Source organism: Balearica regulorum, chromosome 3 (genome assembly GCF_011004875.1).
Source record: "Balearica regulorum gibbericeps isolate bBalReg1 chromosome 3, bBalReg1.pri, whole genome shotgun sequence".
NCBI lineage: Eukaryota > Metazoa > Chordata > Aves > Gruiformes > Gruidae > Balearica > Balearica regulorum.
Window position 1 is genome coordinate 122,618,510 of NC_046186.1, and position 18,430 is coordinate 122,636,939.

Below are 18,430 nucleotides of genomic sequence, written 5' to 3' on the forward strand. Positions count from 1 at the left end.
AGCACAACTGCTGTCTGAGGCCTCAAGTAGTTTGTCTGGCTTGGACTTCCTTGCTGGCAAGTCGTTTGTGATTGCAGGTGGTTATTTACTTGTACGCGGTTCCTCCTATCTCCCTCCTTATCTCATCCTGTCTGTACTGACTTCAGACTCCTCTTAAATCTGAGAGGAGCAGTGGTGGCTGCGGTGGTGATGTGGTGTTAATTTGTCTGACTGTGCTTATTTCGACTTCAGGTCAGCAAGCGTGATATCTCAGCCTGTTGGAAACGACTTGTGGTGGCTTGTCATTTTGTGGGCTGTGCTTTTTTAACAGCAAAATACAATAATAATGACTGTCTAAAGGCTTTTGTTTTGGGCAAAAAATATTTAATATAATATCTTTTTTTGTTCAGTTGTGGAACAGATAGGGGGCTGAGGCTAAAGAGGAAGGTGACTTCATCTTCATCGTTGAGCCAGATGTTTTATCAACACAATGGCTTGATCTGTTAGGCGCTCTGCAGAGGCACGGTGCAAAGGCGTACCCGTCGGCCGCAGATGTGCACGTGGAGCAGCAGCGCTGAATCACCTGTCATCCTGTATGGCTGGGGTGAAAGGGGAAGCTATTTACATAAATTATTGGAGAGCAGTAAATATTATTTCATGATATCACATCAAGATTAACTTAATCAAACTTGATATTAAGAGGCAGGATGATTTGCTCTTAGTCAAAGACACAATTAAAGAAGGTGCTTGAGAGTAAAGGAGAGAGTGCCTACTTAGGAAGATTTTTATCACACAATGGGTGATGGGTTGGGAAGCTTATAACCAAGATCTTAACTCCTTTGTGGATTTTGCAGCAACAGCTCTCCTAATTTTAGCAGCTGTTGCAGTTCCAGGAAGGACAGCACAATGTAGTAGAAATGTAGTTTTGTGTGGTGTGTTTCCCCTGCCCCCAGGAGTTCCCTTTGACTTGAAGGGAGAGGTCTCTTAATCTTTTAAGTACCTCTTTCTCATTTCAAGGGTTTCTGGAACTTTTGCAAAGATGCTTTCAGCAAAGTTCATCCAAAGTAAAGGCAAAACCATTAATGCCTCCCGGATGGACCGGGAGTCTTCCTGGCCTCAGTTGCATTGTGGGTCAGGACTCTGCCTTTTGCTGCCTGGAGTCTGTAGAAGGTTCATGTCACTTTAACCTCCTCTTCTCCTGGCCAATAGATCCATGTCTGTTGAATAAAATAATGTTACTTATCTGCTGGGGATGTGGGTTTTTTTTACTGTTTAGGAAACTGGAAGTCAATGTCTTGAGTTTCCTAATGCGTCTGTAGCATACGAAGTGTTTGTAGCTCTTCCTGGGGTCAATGGATGCTTTAAGTGAGAGCTCGGTGTGTATGAGCTTGCCAAGAGAACGGATTTCTGGTTTGTTTATTGCCTCTAGAGTTGGCTATAAGTTGATTACTCTTATACAACTTATATTTTTATAGAAAAGTAAAACCTGACCCATTTGGCCAGAAAAAAAAAGTCCTTATCTAAGTCCCTACTCCTTTCCTTTCTGAGGAAGGCTGAGCTTTGCCTCACTGTCGTATTTTTTTTAATCAAAAGCAAAATTATCAGTTTGGGGGATAGCTTAAATTGAAAAATCTTTGACAAGTCTGAACCACGCCCTCTCTTTGTGCAAAGCCCGTCTTCCTCAGTTCCTAACAGTGTCGTCAATGCTGGCTGGAGGAGCTGGGAAAGGTTAAAGATGTGCTCAGCGCATTCCAGGATTAGGCCCATTGTTTAAGTAATAACACTCAATCTCACCAGCCCATGTTTGCCACAGTCTATATTTCTATTTTCCATCCAGTCTTTCTACATGAAAGATGTAAGAGCTTTATTTTTCTATAGCTCTTTCCCTGTCCTTGCCTTCCTGGTGTTTTCACAACCCACTGTGCAGGGTTATGTGGCTCCTCTCCCTTGGGTTTCAGGTGATTGAGAGCACAATTTAGTAAACTACTTAAAAAAAAAAAGTAAATCTGTAGCTTAATTACTATAATGTTCATATGCTTCATCTGAAAGGGATGGATAATGTTGATTCTTCAGGAACCCCTGGTAGGATGCTCGGGCATTATCAATATATCTATTCATTGTTTCAGTGTCTGAGTAACCCAAGCACCTGCTGCCAGTGGACAAGTGGTCCATGTCCTTTCCCAGCAATGCTCTACTGTGACTGTTCCTGACAATTCCCACCCGATCGTGTTTGCATAAGCAGGTTTGAAACGGCCGGCCATTGAAAGACCAGCCCTGGCACCACGTTGTAGCCAGGGCTTGTCCTCTCTAGCTGCTTTGGGTACCCGTTGATTGTCTATTTGCAGTGAGGACACCTTCTCTTAAGGGCCCTTTTAAAATGTAACACATTTAAGTCCAACTTTGCCAGGCCTAATTACTGTAGGATTGCTCTCCTTTTTTTTTTCTTTAATAACTATAACTTGCATCCTTTTCCCCATCTTAAAGATGAAGGTGCCTGTAGGTAGAGAATTATTAGATCTTCCTGTAATGATATTCAAGCTGCAGTAGGAAGGAGATGGTGCTGAAACTGAGACTCGTGATGTCCATGTGGCCTTGATGTCCACCAACATCACCTTGGAGGCCGAGAGCAGAAGCAAATGTGGAGTGCCCTGCGTGCAGATATTAAAACACAGTGTACGTGCTGTATCTTGTTTCCCCCAGCCTTTGTTATTTAAACTGCTCTACACTGGGGAGGAATAATCTCTTCTATAGTGAAGATAAGGGAAAATAATTCTTGCATTGCTTGCTCCTGAGCCCTCCTCTTTGGTGATGCAATGCCTCCCAGGCCAGGGGTATGTAAGACTTGCCCCTGAGGACAGGTCTGCAGCTTGTAGAGGGGATGGAGCCCAGACCTTTGTTTTGGGGAGGTCCTTCTCTGACAGACCCTGTGCACTCACTCGGTGGTTGTACATTCTTCCTTGGGCTGGCAAGCTATTTAAACTTGTCCATTGGAGCTTTAATGTTACATTACATATTTCTAGAGCAGTCTTTAGTCCTATAATTTTCTAATTTGATGCCATATGTCCTGTATTCCCAGTATTTAGCAAGTCAACCTGTTGCAGAAATGAAATTTTTCCGTATGTAGCTTCCTCTCTCTACGGGAAACCTTTGCTATCTCAGCTACTTGAACTCTGCCAAAAATGGTGCAGCTTCTGGATGTGCCTGTTTCTGCCAGGTAGCTGAAAGGGGAGACGGGTGACACCCATATTTTCCTTACCGAGGCTGAATGTTTTTGGGTCCTCTCCAGGATTTGGCTGAATTTGCTTTGCTCGGCCAACTGCTGCCCTTGGCAGGAGATGTGATTTGGGCTCAGCCTCTGTTGAAGAAGTCTGTGAGTGAGTGGCTGGATTGAGAGGTTGGATGTGGTTTACTTATTACCTGATACATCTGAAATGTAATTGTGCTTAGATTATATTCCCTTTTTATCATGAGTAGTTTTAGCAGTGTTAAACACTTGATTTGTCAAGGAAGGAAAAAGAGGCATTCAATTGTTTCCTTTGCATCTTAAGGCTTTTAGGCTCAGGAACATCTGAGCAACTATTTTAATGAGAAGACTTCTGGTGAAACGCAGGTAAGATCTTAAAGACTTTAATTGCTCCCATGAGAAGTCAGTCCAGGTTAAATAATAGTGCTCAGCTTGTGCAGTGGGGTGCAGAGTCCTTGGGAGCTGGGGAGGGGAACACCCCCTCCAGGGACAGCCGGGGAAGCAGGGAAAGAAACGAAATGCGATGGGCGTTGCTGGTGCAATATTGTTTAACATTTCTGCTTCGGGATCACCGCGATAAGTATTCTGTGGAGACCTCAGTCAACGAGATAAGTGTGGGCATAGCAAGGTCTCAACCTATGGAGAAGTCAAGCGGTGCAAATCAAAGCACCTTGTTCAAGCTCGCTTGAACAGGGCTTACCTGCGGGTAAGGCATTCGTCGGAGACTTGGGCTTAATTCTTGGTTTTAGTCAAGGTTTTGTGACATCTGGAAGTTCTAATCCAAGGCCCAAACCCAGGGATACAGCTAATTCCATGAGACGGTTGTACAGATAAATTCATTAATGTTTGTGAAATACTTAGGAGCCACTTGAGCATATCAATAAATTTAGAGTGTTATTACTGTATGGACTTTGATTAAATCCCTTTGTGTCAGATCTCCTCTTAAACATTTTCATCAAAAGCTTGCGCTTTTTTTCGGAGTGTTTTTCCCTGTTTGTTTTTGTTTGTTCAATGTTGATTGCCATTCAAAGTTTGAAATATCTAAGCCAGCTCTTCAGCTGCTTGGAAATGTTCAAAGCTTTTTGCAGACTTATTTCTTTAGTCAATATTATTTGTAGCGAATTGCAAACTTAAGCTCTAGATAGTTTTGGCAACTCTTAATTCTGCCTTTGGCAGCTCTGTAGGTCTCTGTCCGTGCAGCTCCCTCCAGGGATGCAGGAATGATCTGGTGGGGTTTTGAAAGGTGAGAGTAGGGCAAACCCAAGTGAAAACGATTCTGTTGCTTTGTCTAGGACTAGGCTGAAACTGGGAAGTGCTTGCTTGATGCTAAGGACAGATGAACGTTAAGAATTTGATGTAATCCTAGACCTCAGGCGTGAAACTCAGCTTGACCTTTCCTGTTGGGTGCTTTTGTGCAATCCTACTGGACATTTAGCAACGAGAAAGGAAGCAGAGGAAGGATATCGGTTCAACCATATGTCAATGCCGGGACGTAAAGTGACGGGGAGAGGAAGGGCTGAGACGTGCACGGAGTCACTGGTTAAAATAAGAGCCTTTATGGGGGGGAGCTGGGGGGCTCGGGGGAGACTGACGTGCTTGCTGGAGGTCACCAGTTCAAATTCAGTTTATGGAAGTAGTGACCAAAAATTATTGTTGTGTGATGGCTGATCTGCTTCCTATGTCCGATGAGCTTTGCCCTCCTGTGATCCTCCCCCACCCGATCGCTGGCTGTGAAAGCCTTTGCCACAACTGGTCCCTGTCGGGACATCAATGGAGGGGCTGGCTGATGACTCTGCTGCGGGGGTTGAGGGCTGTCTTGTCCCTAAAAGCCAGCTCCGTAGGGAAGGTCAGGAGCCTGTGATAGGGCTGTGTGGGAAAGCTTCTGTGCTGTGGTGAGAAAAATGACTTGTGTGATTTCAAACAACAAAAACATCATCTTGCCTTCTTAAGAGAAAGAGGGATTTTGAGCGCCAAGATTTTTTCCCCCCCACTCTGGTAACTCTTAAGCTTGCTCAGAAAGACCAGCAGCCTGCCACAAAGTTTATTAAGCATTTAAACAAAATGTTCCTGGCCTTTCACAATGCTGCCATGGCCTCCAGGAGCAAGGCAGTGCCCCAAAGCCACACGCTCAGGAGATGGGAGCCGGGTACCTGAAATGAGATGGCATGCTTTTAAAATTCCTGAGCACCCTCGCTTGCTAACGAAGGTCGGTGTCTAATAGCAGCCTGCTTGAATGATTTTGGCAAAAACAGGCATTAGCGAGATTATGGCTTTCCATGGATTTTGTGGGGTGAGAAGAGGAGATGAACCCACGGGAAGTCGTCTTCTGTGGTGGGCAGTGTGTGATTGCTGCAACGGGTGGCTCTGAGGGGTTGATTTGCCTGGTGAGGACTCCAGGACTTGTCATTACGTTGCATAGGATAATAAGGATGCAGGCTGGAATCGGGGTTTGTGCAGACGTGTTGCAGTAACGGGCTGAAAATGGCGCTGAGATAAAGATGGGATTGTCCTCGACAAAGTTCTCACCCTTGTATCTGAGGGCTGCAGTTTGGTTTCTTATGGGGCTTTCTCAGCCAAAACCAAGGTGCGGAGCTGGCGTGAGTCCGAACCCTTTTAACTAATAAATAGCGGCTGGCTGGCCCCCGCGGAGCACAGCGTGTCTGAATGCTGCTGGGGACTGACTCAGACCACAGCAGCCTCCCCAGCCAGAAGATGCTGGGAGAGGTGGGCATTATGATTTGAACACGTTCTCACTGCAATTTTTTTTCCTCTTGCCAGAAATCCAAATCTCTGGCTCTGGACTCGTTTACTTCAGACTCCAACTAACTTTAGAGGTTTTTCTTTAGTTGCATGGCTCTGGCACTGAACTTGAGCTAGCAAAACACACTAACAGTGTGACGTTAATTTTTGTCAGCAGCATAGAAGCATGCCTGAAAATGGATGCCAAATTAAAAATAATATTTCAGGGCACACTCGGTGCCAAATCAGACCTTTTGCCATTTATAGTATCTGTCTTTCTGGCAGAGACTGACTTCTGATGCTTCGTATCAAGATCTGGTGTTCAGTCAAGTAGGGCATAAGGAAATGTATTGTTTAAATGGAGGCAGAAAGATTAAAAAAAAAAAAAACCACCAAGAAAAACCCATAACAAAACAAAACACCCCAAGGTTCCCCCAGACAACACTTTTTCCTCCCCTGTCCTCCAAGAAAATACAGTCTGGGAGGCTTTGCAGATCTTTGCCAGTGAATAGTTACTGCCCATTTAAAGGGAACTGCTTTTATCGAATAAAGCTAACACGAATGTGTAAAAGCTCACAAGTTCATATCTGGAAATTTGAAAACCAGAAGCAGCTTGATTTGCAAGGAAAACATTAAGCTTTCAGTCATTTGTAATAAACTTTATTATTATAACTTTATTTCAGTTGGTTTAGTAGCTGCCTGAGGTTGGTTGGGAGGCGGGATGCAGCGGGAGATCCTACAGCAGCTCTGTTTTATTTACGTATTTATCTATTTTTACAAGATCCCCAGAGTCGCAGCTCCACCTGGAATTTCTCTTGCCTTCACCTGTAGGGCTGCTCTGTTGATCTCCTCTCCCTCGATTAATTTTTAGGCAGGCAGACAGATCTGCTCACAAGATCGGTCCCCGGCGGTGCAAGCAGACCCCAGCACGGTCGGTGTCTCTGATGGGACATGCCTTTCTTCAAGATGTCCTCGAATATCTTATATCAAAAAGCGCTTTCCTTTTCAGAATTTGATTTAATGCAATGTGTGATACTCTATTGTCCAGCACAACAATAATATAACAACACAAAAGTGGGATCTTTGGACAGATTTTGTGGGATATGATAGAAAGTAATTTGTGAGCACTAGTTTTTGTTACGTGAGGGTGAGAAGTTGTTACCGGTGCTATTTGAGAGAAAAGAAACTGAGGAACAGAGGAGCGAAGTGATGAGTCCGAGATCTTGAGTTGCTGCCAAAAATAAGACAATTTTCTCAGTAACTGGCCCGAGTCTGGGGAACAAACCCCTATAGGAACCAGGCGTCGAGACCAGCCTCTTCCAGCTGCTGCAAGCAAAAACTGACTTGCTCCGAAATTAAATCAGAGTTCCTGGTAGATGAGGGTGTTCATGCATGTGCACCCCCTCACAAGGCTGCTTTGCTTTTGGGGAGGGACCCCCCCCGCCAAAAGCAGCTACCGTGGGCGGCTCCTGGCGACTGCAGTCAGCCCCCGCGCGGGGACGGGAGCAGAAGAGGGCAGGACCCAGCAGTTCCTTCTTCTGACCACCACGCCACAACAGAGACGAGGCAGGCACTCTCCCTTCCCAAATTTTCTCTTTCTAAATTCAGGTTGGAGTCACGTGGGAATCTCTTTTCTTTTTTTTTTAAAACCGCCGGTGGAAGTATGAAGCGTCGTGCAAACGGCGAAGGGTTTCTCTGGATTTGCCTGGAGTTGCTCGCTTTGCCTAAGAAAGGGAAAGATGGATTGCGTGGTCTTGGTCTTGAGTGCAAGGAGCTCACTCGTTTTTAACAGCAGTATTGATCTGTAAAGAGGGGACTTTTGGCTGTTGTCTGCCAGGGCAGCTTCATTCTGAGTCAAATTCTGCTGAAACGGTGAAGTTCTGGGCTTGCAATAAATGGGGCTTGTGTGGGTCTCCCTCCAGAAGATCCCTGCTCGGGCATGCCCAGCTGTATATTGGGGATTTTAAGGAAAACCTGTTTTTATCTGATGCTACTGCTGCAATTTGCACAGAGGTGGCTTCATCCAATAAAGTCAGGTGAAGGGATGCTTTAGGTTGCTTGTCGCATCTTCCCTCCTTCCCCCATAGCAAGTGCAAGCATGTCTTGGGGGGAAAAATGGGGAGCAGACTTGGTGGTGGGGGGTTTTGTTTGTTGGGAGGCATCTTCCTTTTCCCAAATACCTCTGCTCTGCTTTTTCCAAGCTTTTGGGATTTTTGGGCCAGCTCTGGCCATGGATTCATATCTAGAACGTCTTTGCTCCGGGTAGGCGAGCGCTGTTTGTAGACACCCAGGGACTGTATCCTCAGCTGGAGAGATCTGGTGCAGGGATAAGCTGGGCTTATTTATGCCTCCTAAATAACAATCCCTAACCATGGGGGTAAAACTTCCTGACCTGTCTTAACCCTTCCAGGGGCTGAGTCGCTGAGGGGTCTCATACAGGTGGTTTGAGTAACGGCACGGATGTGCCCGTGCGGGTCTGGTCCCTGGGTAGGAGGCAGAAACAGGGAGAGCAGTAATTACCGAGCCGCGTAGCAGTCGGCTATCCGAGTAAGTTATTTAAGTCAAACCCAGGTATTTTTCTCTGCCTCAAATGATTCCTTCAGCTGGCGCATAAATCCCGGTCGCTCCCCAAACCGTAAGGGCCGTGCGGTGCAGCCGGGTGGTCCCGGGTGTGTTACCCGCATCACGCAGCACCGTTAAGCATCATGCCGTCGGCGCGGCAGCCCGAGCGCTGCGAGAAGGGAGAGGAGCTGCTGGCTGGCTGGTGCTCCCCGTGTAGTCATGAGCCACCAAACCTGTGTTCCTCTGAAAGCAAGAAAAATAGTCCTGCTGCCTTTTTCTTTTTTTAGTACACTTTTAAACAAATTAATGTAATTTTCTTTTATAATGGTACTTGCTGTTGGGCTCAATTTGATGCAGCAGGCACTTCATAATGAAGCCGGTGCTGACAGCATCCCTGCGGAGAGGATGCTGTAAGGAGGAGTGCCGGGGGGGGGAACACACCACGGGGACACGCTCACACCTATCGGTGTCTGCTGCTGGCACCCTCCCGCCCTGCCGCACTCAGTCTCCTTGGTATCACGGTGCTGCTCTTGCTGCTTGTCATCTCTGGGATGATGATGACGATCTGCGCTGGGGTCTCAAGGGTGCTTGAGCTTCACCGGTGGTCGGTGTGGAGCTGCTTCGGCCGAAGGATGCTCAAAATGGCACGGGGACTGAGGGAGCGTTGGCGGTCACCTGGGGGTGACCATGCTGGCGGGGGGGGGGGGCATGAAGTGATGCTGCTCCTCCCTCAGCATTTTTAGCCGCTGTACCCTTGTTGAGACATGACAAGGTTATGTTGGCGTGGTCTGGGGATCTATCGATCATCGCCGGGGAAGGTTTGTGTAGGAGGCTGGGGATTTGTCGCTTGGCAGGAGGTGGCTTAACTCATCCCATCCCAGCGTGGGATGCTCGGGTACCCCGAGTGACCCTGTTGGTGAAACTTGGTCATTTCAGAGAGCTGCTCTCCGTGCCACCCCCAAAGGCTGGTGCATGGGGTGTGATGACTGTCACCACCTGCCGTAGGAAGACGTGTGAGCTGGGAGGGGGCCGGCGTCTCCAGGGTCCTTCCTCTTTCCCTGTCAGCCCGCACCAGTTTGAGCCTGCGGGCGCTGGCCAGAAAGGCCACTTGCTGCGTGGGGATGGGCATGGCTGCGGTTACGCTGACATCCCATCGGCGGAAGTTTCCATTGAGCGCATATTTTTGCGCGTGGTCCAAGTCTGACGCCACCGGCTTGCCCTCGGTTGGGGAAGCTGTGTGCGGAAAGATGCTGCAAGGTGGTCTTAGCAGGAGAAGAATATTTTTATTGACTCTTTCTGTGCTTGGAAGTGTCCTAGGGTCTAGGAGCAGATTTTTCAGGACATGGAGAAATAATCTAGTTCTTGTGGCAAACAAGAAATAATCTTGTTCTTATGTGTGCATAAATTTTAAATAAATTAAAAAACCCCAACAACTTTTTTAATGTAAATCCTGTGTCTCCTGGCGCTGGGGCTTTAGGGAAGTGCTTGCTGTTTTGAATTTGGGGGTGCGGGGAAATGCTGTTTGGCTCTCCGTCACACCTTGCTCTGCTGCCCTGGGACCTGGGAGCTTTTTTTGGTAGCTGATGGGACTTAGAGCATCACCTGCCAGAGAGCTGCCGGGTTCAGGCAGGGCTGGGAAGGAGCACGGGTGGTGCCTCCCGAACGATGCTGAGCCAGGCAGCGCGCGTCACCGCAGCCGGCACAGGTCACCGTAGGTGATGCTGGAGCCTGGGAATAAATCACAGGGGGTAGGGAAGGGGGAGAAGGCCCACAAAAATCAAGGTGGGGGTATGTGACAGAGAGAGGAAGATTAAATCTCCTGGTCACAAGGTTCCCCAACCTCTTCCTGAGCCTGGGCTCTCCATCCTCTGCTGCCCTAAAAGCCTCGTGTGCAGTTTGGGGGATGCTGCCGGCCGGCTACCCTGCCGTGCCTGCGTGCTCAGACACCTCCTGGTGTTCTTTTTACCTCGATTTCACCTCTGGATTCAAACCAAACTCATTTCAAAGGTGTAAATTTAGTGTCGGAAACCCTGGGTTTAGTAGCATCCCACTGCAATACTCAGCAAAGGCAGGGACGGGAGCAGGGACTGGGGGGGGTGGGGGGGGTGGTCCTGAGCCCCCCCCCCGCCCTGGGGAGGATGATGAAGGGGGAGCAGGAGCAGACAGGTAGATAATTACACATATTCCCCATCCCAAGCAGTGCTTCGGTGTTGGTGAGACCGTGGGAAGCGGGGCTGCTCCTGAGGTCAGGGGTGGCACCTCGGAGCTTGAACCTCTGCCCGTGTGTCTTGGTTTATATATTTGTTAACCCCCCCTATAAAATCTCATCCTCTGCCCAGAGGCTTTGTAAGATGCCCGAACCTTGTGTGATTAATGACCTTTGAAAATAACTTTTTTTTTCCCTAAACCCCAGCCCCCGGGGCTCATCTGTTTCAAGGAGTTTCACTTCTACCTCCCTGCTCTCATTTCCCCTTTACCTCCCCGCTCGGTGCTTTTTCCCGGCCGCCCTTGCCAGCACCCCGCTTAGGGCCCGCGGGGCTAACGCGAGCCCCGTGGATAGCCGGGGAGCGACGCCGAGCGCGTTACAGCACCTCACCCTTCGCAGCTCTGACCCTGGCAAGGTGCAAACCCAACGGACGAAGGGATTAAAGTATTTAACAGCAAAATACCAGTGCTCGCTGCGCAAAATATCTTACTTTTTACTAGTCCGTATTGGGGGGGGGGGGGGGGGGAATTTCTTTCACTTTTGTTTTGGGGTATTGCAATAAGCCTGGGATGTTTTCAGTTACATGTGTGTATTTTTGCAGCTGTTTTCATCAGAAAAACTAAGGTGCTTTCGGTAGCTTGGAAATCTACTGCTCGGCAAAGCTTTGCAAAACTGTGGTGTTATGCAGCAAAATGGAAATCCCAGACATTGAATGCTTTGCCTCCTAGTTGAAACTCAATGGGTTGGGTTTCCCCCCCCTGATTCTTGGAGAAATTAATTTAGAAACGCTTTGTGTCTTCATTAAAACTGTTTCCCCTATTAATTCAACACAGAGCTGCTTAAAAGTTTTTTGTGAATGAGGAATAAAATGCCTATCACTCTGTGTGTGTGTGTGTGTGGGGAGATGTATTACTATTTTGCTTTTAATGTATTTACATAAGGAAAGATAAAACTGATGTCTGGCAAAAAAAAAATTCTTTGTGCTTTCTGGTTTTAATCACTGTATTTCTCATTGTAATGCATGATTGTAGGACTCGGGAAGGAAAAAAAAAACAAAACCCTGTTAAATAATCTTTCCATATCTATACTCTGGCATAAATACTATGTTTGGTATATTGCATAGAGATGAGTTGTCGAGATTCTTGGGTTAAAACAAAAAGCCTGCATTGGCAAACCAAAAACTCCAAGCAACACATAAAACCAAAGCCAGCACCCAAACAAAAATAGAGGGGAGGGGGGAAAAAACACCCCAAAACCCATGGGAAGGTAAACCCCTATAGCAGGGAGGAAAAACAAAAGCGATTAGTTAAAGTCCTGCCTTGCCACTGTTTGTCTTGCAAAGAGGGAGGCTGATTTAAAGGAGGAGGGGAAAAGGAAAAAAAAAAAAATCGGTGGATTAATGTGAACTTTAATACTGAAGCAGTGTGTGTTTACTGCTGGTGACCACAAGACATAAATCTTGTGAGCACAATGTACAATGCGAGGCAGCCCCCAGTTTTTTTTTTCGGGGTTTTTTTTTCCAGCCTCAATTTGTGTGCAAGTGTGTGTTAAGTGCCGTTGAAAAATAGTGACCTTTAATAAAGGATCGTATCCTGAGACTATTTTCCCAGACACACAGTGACCTTTCAAACCAGACTGGGGTGAGGGGGTGTGGGGTTTGGACTTTGAACCGGCCAGTTCCCGCTGCGTGCCTCTGTTTGCCAGGCTACTTTTTATTGTGTGGCCGGGGAGCGCTGGCTATGCAAAGCAGGCTGAGCTGCCAGCCTCAACCTTTGCAAATCAATTTGTCTGCGCCCGAGTGAAAGATGCTGCGGCGGGGACAAACTGCATCTCTTTGTGCCACCGGTGTTTGTGGCACTCCTGGTGAGCACCCCCACCCAAACCACCCCCTCAAAAAAACCCCAACCCATGCACTTTTTTAAAAAATCCAACTTATAAAATTTTTTTTAATTTACTGGCCATAACCCCAGAGGGATGGCCATGGGGAAGGGGGGGGGGGGGTGTCCTCTCCCTGGCAGCTGCAGCTATCCCCCAAAACCAGAGGAGCACCTTGGCCGAGGGGATGGTACTGGAAGATCCCTCCAACTTTCCATCTCACTTGAAGAGGGGAAAAACCCCAACCCATCGCACATGCAGCATCCTCTACATAAATGCAAACACTTCCTAAGAGCTCAGGCTATTGATTTCCCCAGGCTCTATGTTAATCAGTACCTAAAAATGCCTGGAAAAGACAGAGAAAGGTAATTATTCAGGTCCTCCAAATTTCAGCTTCTCCAGGTGGCCCCTCCCAAAGAAACGAAAACCCCATGCTTTTCGTAGAGCTGGGTCAATTCCTGCGTAAGCAATTAATCACTCTTACACTCTGCAAACGGTGGGGAGCACAGGATGAGGGTACCTCCATGGGGAGACCCAGGACCCCACCAGGATGTCACTGGTGCTCTCCTCCCTTCTCTGCTTGTCTCCTTCAATGTCCTCCTGGAGCTGAGCTGTGAAACCGATGGCTGGGCTCCTTTTGCATGTCTCCTGGAGACTCTTGGCCATCAAATTCATTTTGCTCTTGGTTTCTGTGTGTATCTCGTGAGCTTTTGTTATTAGAGCAGTACCAAGGAAACAAGTTTTACTTTCTTGTGCTACACATGTTTTCATCTGCCCTGGATGCTCTTTGGTCATGGTTTGCCTTGTCCCTGTGGAGTCACTGCTTGCTGTAAAGGGCAGGTTGCCAATGGGCATCCTTGTTCAATCTGGGCTTTGACACTGAGCTTTGGGGTTTTTTCCATTTTTTTCATTTTTACTCAAATTTTGCTTTCTCTCTCACTTGCCTGACCGTTAGGTTAATGCCCTTGCCAGCTGGCACCATGGCAAGTGGTCCAGGGCCATGAATGCATGGAGAAACTACCACGGGGCAGGCAGAAATTGAGGGGATGGAGCATGTTGTTTCCCCCCCATGGTACCTGCCCCTGTAGGAGCTCTTACCCCGTGGGGAAGGTGGGGTAGCTCAATCCTTATCCCAGGGCCAGCGGGACCAAGCGGTCTCGCCCTCGTGCAGCTTTGGCAGGGCAGCTGCAGGGCTGTGAGCACGTGTCCTGGGATGGGGAGAGGAGCAGGGATCTGGATTGCTTAGAATTTAAAGAGTTTGTGGTTTAGAAAGACCATAAAAATGAAAGAGGGGGAAAGAATTTACTATACTTGAGATGGGAAGTAATTATGGTCTGGATAGAGATTTCAGCAGCGGCGGGGTCAAGGTGAGGATGGGCTTTGTCAGTGATCTGGACGTGGTGACAGGCGGATTTATGGACACAGGAGATGGGAGAGGGAAAGAAAGCTTCAGTGTCAAGGATGGCTCCAAGGTTTCTGGCCTTGGGAGAAGGTCAGAGTCAAGGAGAGTACCAACAGAGCCAAAGGCACAGGGCGTCCTGTATTTATTTATTTTCAGTAATTGTAAATAATATAGGTTGGGCGGGGGGGAAGGCTGTTTTGCTGTAATACCGAAGTGGAGGGAGTTTACAAGTAGCACTAGAAGGCATAACGGGCTGTGGACAACCACGAAGGGCTTTAGGTATGTCACAGGAAGAATCAGAGATGCACGGAATTTGAATGTTTCATCTAGGTCAGGCTGCTTATGACAGTTTTAGTAGGTGGGCTGGAGGCGGGAGGCCGGTTACCCACCGACGTGTTTGCTGGGCTGGGCCATCGCTGCTCGCGGGCTGCCCTTGGCAGGAGGGACCGCAAGCTGCGGCTGACGCACTGCTGGGCCACTCTTGTTCTGCCTTTATTCCTCTCTGTATTGGGAGGCTTCGGGGTGGCACTGGGTTTTTGAACACTTACTCCAAGACCTTATTCATAGAGAGAATTCATACTTTATTCATACCGAGTTTATTCATAGCACTCTGTCTTGTTAGCCCTCTGATTCAAGGCATACACAAGGCTATGAAAGGGGGGTTAGCAAGTGGATGTGTGCTCTGAATGCTAATAGCATCTGCTTTATTTTTATGTCTTTTCCGACGAGTATATGGTGGATCAGCGTGCCCAGGTCTCGTGCGGGAGTGGGTCATGGATGAATGGTAGCTTTGATTCGCACCAGCCTAAGGAAGCCTCCAGAAAGGCTGGCTGCGGGCAGGCAGTGCGGTGCTAGAGTTGGGATAAATATCCCCGCCCCACCCCCCCCCCCCCGGCTTGTGTAGGGAAAATATTTCCAAAAGTGAGGAAGAAATGGTTTAATTAAAACTTTACATGGAAATCATTGACTTTTTGGGTTAAACACAAATCTGGCAGCAAAGCCTAGAAACTTTTGCCTTCAACCTTTTCTCTCTCCTCTCTGAGGGATTTGCCTCTGCTGTGATGCACCTGAATTCTCTTGTACTGAGCCCCCTGTGTGCGTAACAGGAGTCACTCATGGTGGGACACAATGAGATGCAGAGGGAATCCAGCACAGGTTAGAAGAAGCAGTTGTGTAAGAGGAAAATGCAGAGGTTGAGGCAAATAAATGATGGATCCCATAAAACCCAGTGGAAACCTTCTGTAGTTGATAGGGCTTAGTTTGTGGTGGATGGGTTTTTCTGTTTTGAAGTGTTTCTGTCAATGAAAACCAAGGACTACCAGGGAAAAACAAAGTCTTGGTGCTCTGAAAAGCAAAAGATATTGCCTCCCTCCACTGGGGCAGCAGCAAAGACCAACATGTTTTCTGCGGCCACATGAGGCACGGTGTGCTGGCTGAAACGTGCTTTGGTGCTTCGTAATTGTCCGTGGAGTTGGGTCTGTGGGACATACCATCAGTTTGAGTATGTGCTGTTGTATCTAGCCATTTCAAAGTTTGGGGTTTTTTTTACCCTAGAGGTGACTGACTTGGGTGGACCGAGTTGTGCCTGGCAGAGTAGGCTACATTAAGAGTTGCTGCTTCCGAAACAATATTTTTTACAAACTTTAATTCCATAATCCAGTCTCCTCTATACTTCCTAAAACTGGCAGTGTTGTTTGAGCTGTACATCAAGCATGTCAGCCAATCTCTCAAGTCTCACCTGTGGATGCACATGTGCAAATGCTGTAATTCTTGTTTAAACCTAAGCCTTCATGTCTACCTGGGGCTTTATCCAGCCATTGAAGAGCAGCTTCTGTTCCCTCATCGTAAGGCCTGGCAGCACCCTGGGTGGAGGGGAGATGGTTGGGCTGGTGCCACATGATGGCCTTGCTACAGGCGTTGTAGCTGGAAAGCTGCTGTTGCCATGTTTTCTGCATCTGTTGCCTTGCACGCTCTTAGCCAAGATGAATTTGGGGTAATCTCACTTCTTTCCAGCTTTAGTAAATGAAGCAATATTTGGATAAGTGAAATAAACACAGTTTCCTGGCAGTGGGGATTTGGAGGAGCTGAAAGAGCCTCTGATGCAGGGAAGGGTCTCTGCAGTCCGGCTGCTGAACCAAGGTGGGATGGGTGTGCAAGGGAAAGATTATTTTGATGGATACGGGGTTTAATTTCTGACTAAACCAAACATATTCATGTAAAGGAGGGCTGGTGGAAAGAGATGACAAGCATACTTGATACCAAAAAACAAGCAATTGGTACCCTTTTCATGTGAGAGCTTGCTCAAGGGCATCTTATCCCTGTGAATATTTGGATTTATCTTGCGATGCCAACAGTACCACTGAGGTCCCTTGAACTCATTGCCTTGCTCAAGAGGGGACGCTTTTTTTAAAGATTTCAAAATAGTCTTTACCAGTACCATTACTTCCTTTTCAAATGTTCACCTGGACATCTTTCTCTTTCTGCATTCTTTGGCCGTTGTTGAACATGCTTCTTGTTTCATTGGCATATCTGGAAAGCCTCCTCTGTGTGTGTGTGAGTACACACAAGAAAGGGTTCTTGGATATCAATTTGCTTGGTTAAACATGAGCCACACAGTGAGTGTCCTTCCCAAGTCTGCTTTTCTTTCCTTTTCAATGAAGGTAAAGACATCTGTTGATTGGTGGGGAAGCTACAGTGCTATCTAAATAATTACAGATATTTTCTTTTAAGCTGCAAAATCATTGGAACTAAACATCTAGGATAACTTTGAGGACTCTTAAAAAGAGGATTTGTTTTTTCTTCTGAGGGGATTTGAAGAACTTGTGTTTGGTGCTGCCAGGATGAATTGACCACCCCACCCCCCAGGAAGGAGAGCTTTCTTCAATCCTCAGCACCCATGACTAATGCTGCGAGGATGAAACTCTTTGGTTTTCACCCGTTACCACCTGGCTGGACATCTGATTTGTGCACTGATCAGAGCATCTCGCACTTTCTGCTCAGGCTTCACGGACCTTGGTAGCAGGCTGTCTCACCAGGGCGATGGTTTCAAGTCTACGGGGTGAGAAACAGCAGCATTTTCACTCTTAAACTTCCCCCTGTCCACACTTGACCGCCTCTGCAGGTGTGTCCTCCAGCTGTGAAATGGACTTGAACATTACCCGTGCTGTGAGAGATGCTGCTGAGACGAGGTGGGGGTGACGGTGGGACAGAGCGGAGGGCATGAGCAGACTCTGCTCCTTCCTCCCCATGCCTCCTTGTCAGCCTTCCCCCATCCTCCTCTTCCTCTCCGTGGCAGCAGATCTGTGCTCTTTGCGAGCACAGTCGGGTCCTGTCTCTCAGCCTGGTGAAATCTGTGTTTTCTAAATTTAAATGCATTTTCTCCCCCCCTTTCACCCCCAGCCCAAATCCAGGAGGAAAGGGTGTGCTGGCTGGGCAGAGGTTTGATACCTCCAGTGCCTCGCTTAAAAGTCTGGGTAAATCAATTAACTGTGTGTTACATGAAACTCATTCTGTTTCTTTCCTTTTTTCTTCTTTTTTTTTATAAAAGTAAGAAAAAGTTGCATAAGTGCCCCTTTTCTTTCCAACTCGGTCCTCGGGGGAATATAAGGAGTTAACGCTGGTATTTATAGAAACAAGCCAAGCTAATAACCACTGCAAAGCTGGGAGGGCAGTTGTGAGGTTATCAGCAAACACGAGAATGAAAGAAGAAAAATTTGGGTTTTTTTGAAGAATGAAAGCGCTGTCGTATCCCTCCCCTCTCACCCCAAAGTGTGGGACCATTTTGGCCTCGGGTACAGAAATGAAAGGTATTACAGGAGAGTCATTGTGTTACTGGGGGGGTGGGGGGGGAAGTGTCTGTGTCTTTTTTTCTCTCTTTTAAACTTCCTGGTTGGTCAGGCTGGGGCTGACAAAGGGGAACCGGTCGTGTCCAGACACATTGCAGACTTCTGGCAAAATAGCCCAAGCTCACGAAAATTTACACATTTCCTGGCGCCTGGCCAGGCAGTACTTGTAGGACTTGGCATGGCTTTTCCTTCAGTTAGAAAAATGGCTTTTTCTCCACCACCACCCTTTTTTTTCCTTCTTTTTTTTTCAGTGGGCTGGGGGATGGCAAGCTCATGTGTGCTGGGTCAGGACTGCAGAAAAGAGACAAAATCTGGGTACGGGGAGCTGTTCTTTGGCTTGGTAGCACGTGTCGCTTGCCCTTGTCCTTGATCCCAATGGGTGCAACCTGGCTGCTGCCCACCTCCACCTGAAGGACCATCTGATGGCCGTGATGATGCAGACAGCCACTGCTGAGCATCTTTTTTTTTTTTTAGGTTATTGAAAATGCTCAGATAGGCAGGAGGGGACATGCATGGGTGGTACCTCAGCCTGCAAATAAGGGGTTTGGGGGGTGGGGTGGGGAAAATGGGTCACTTCT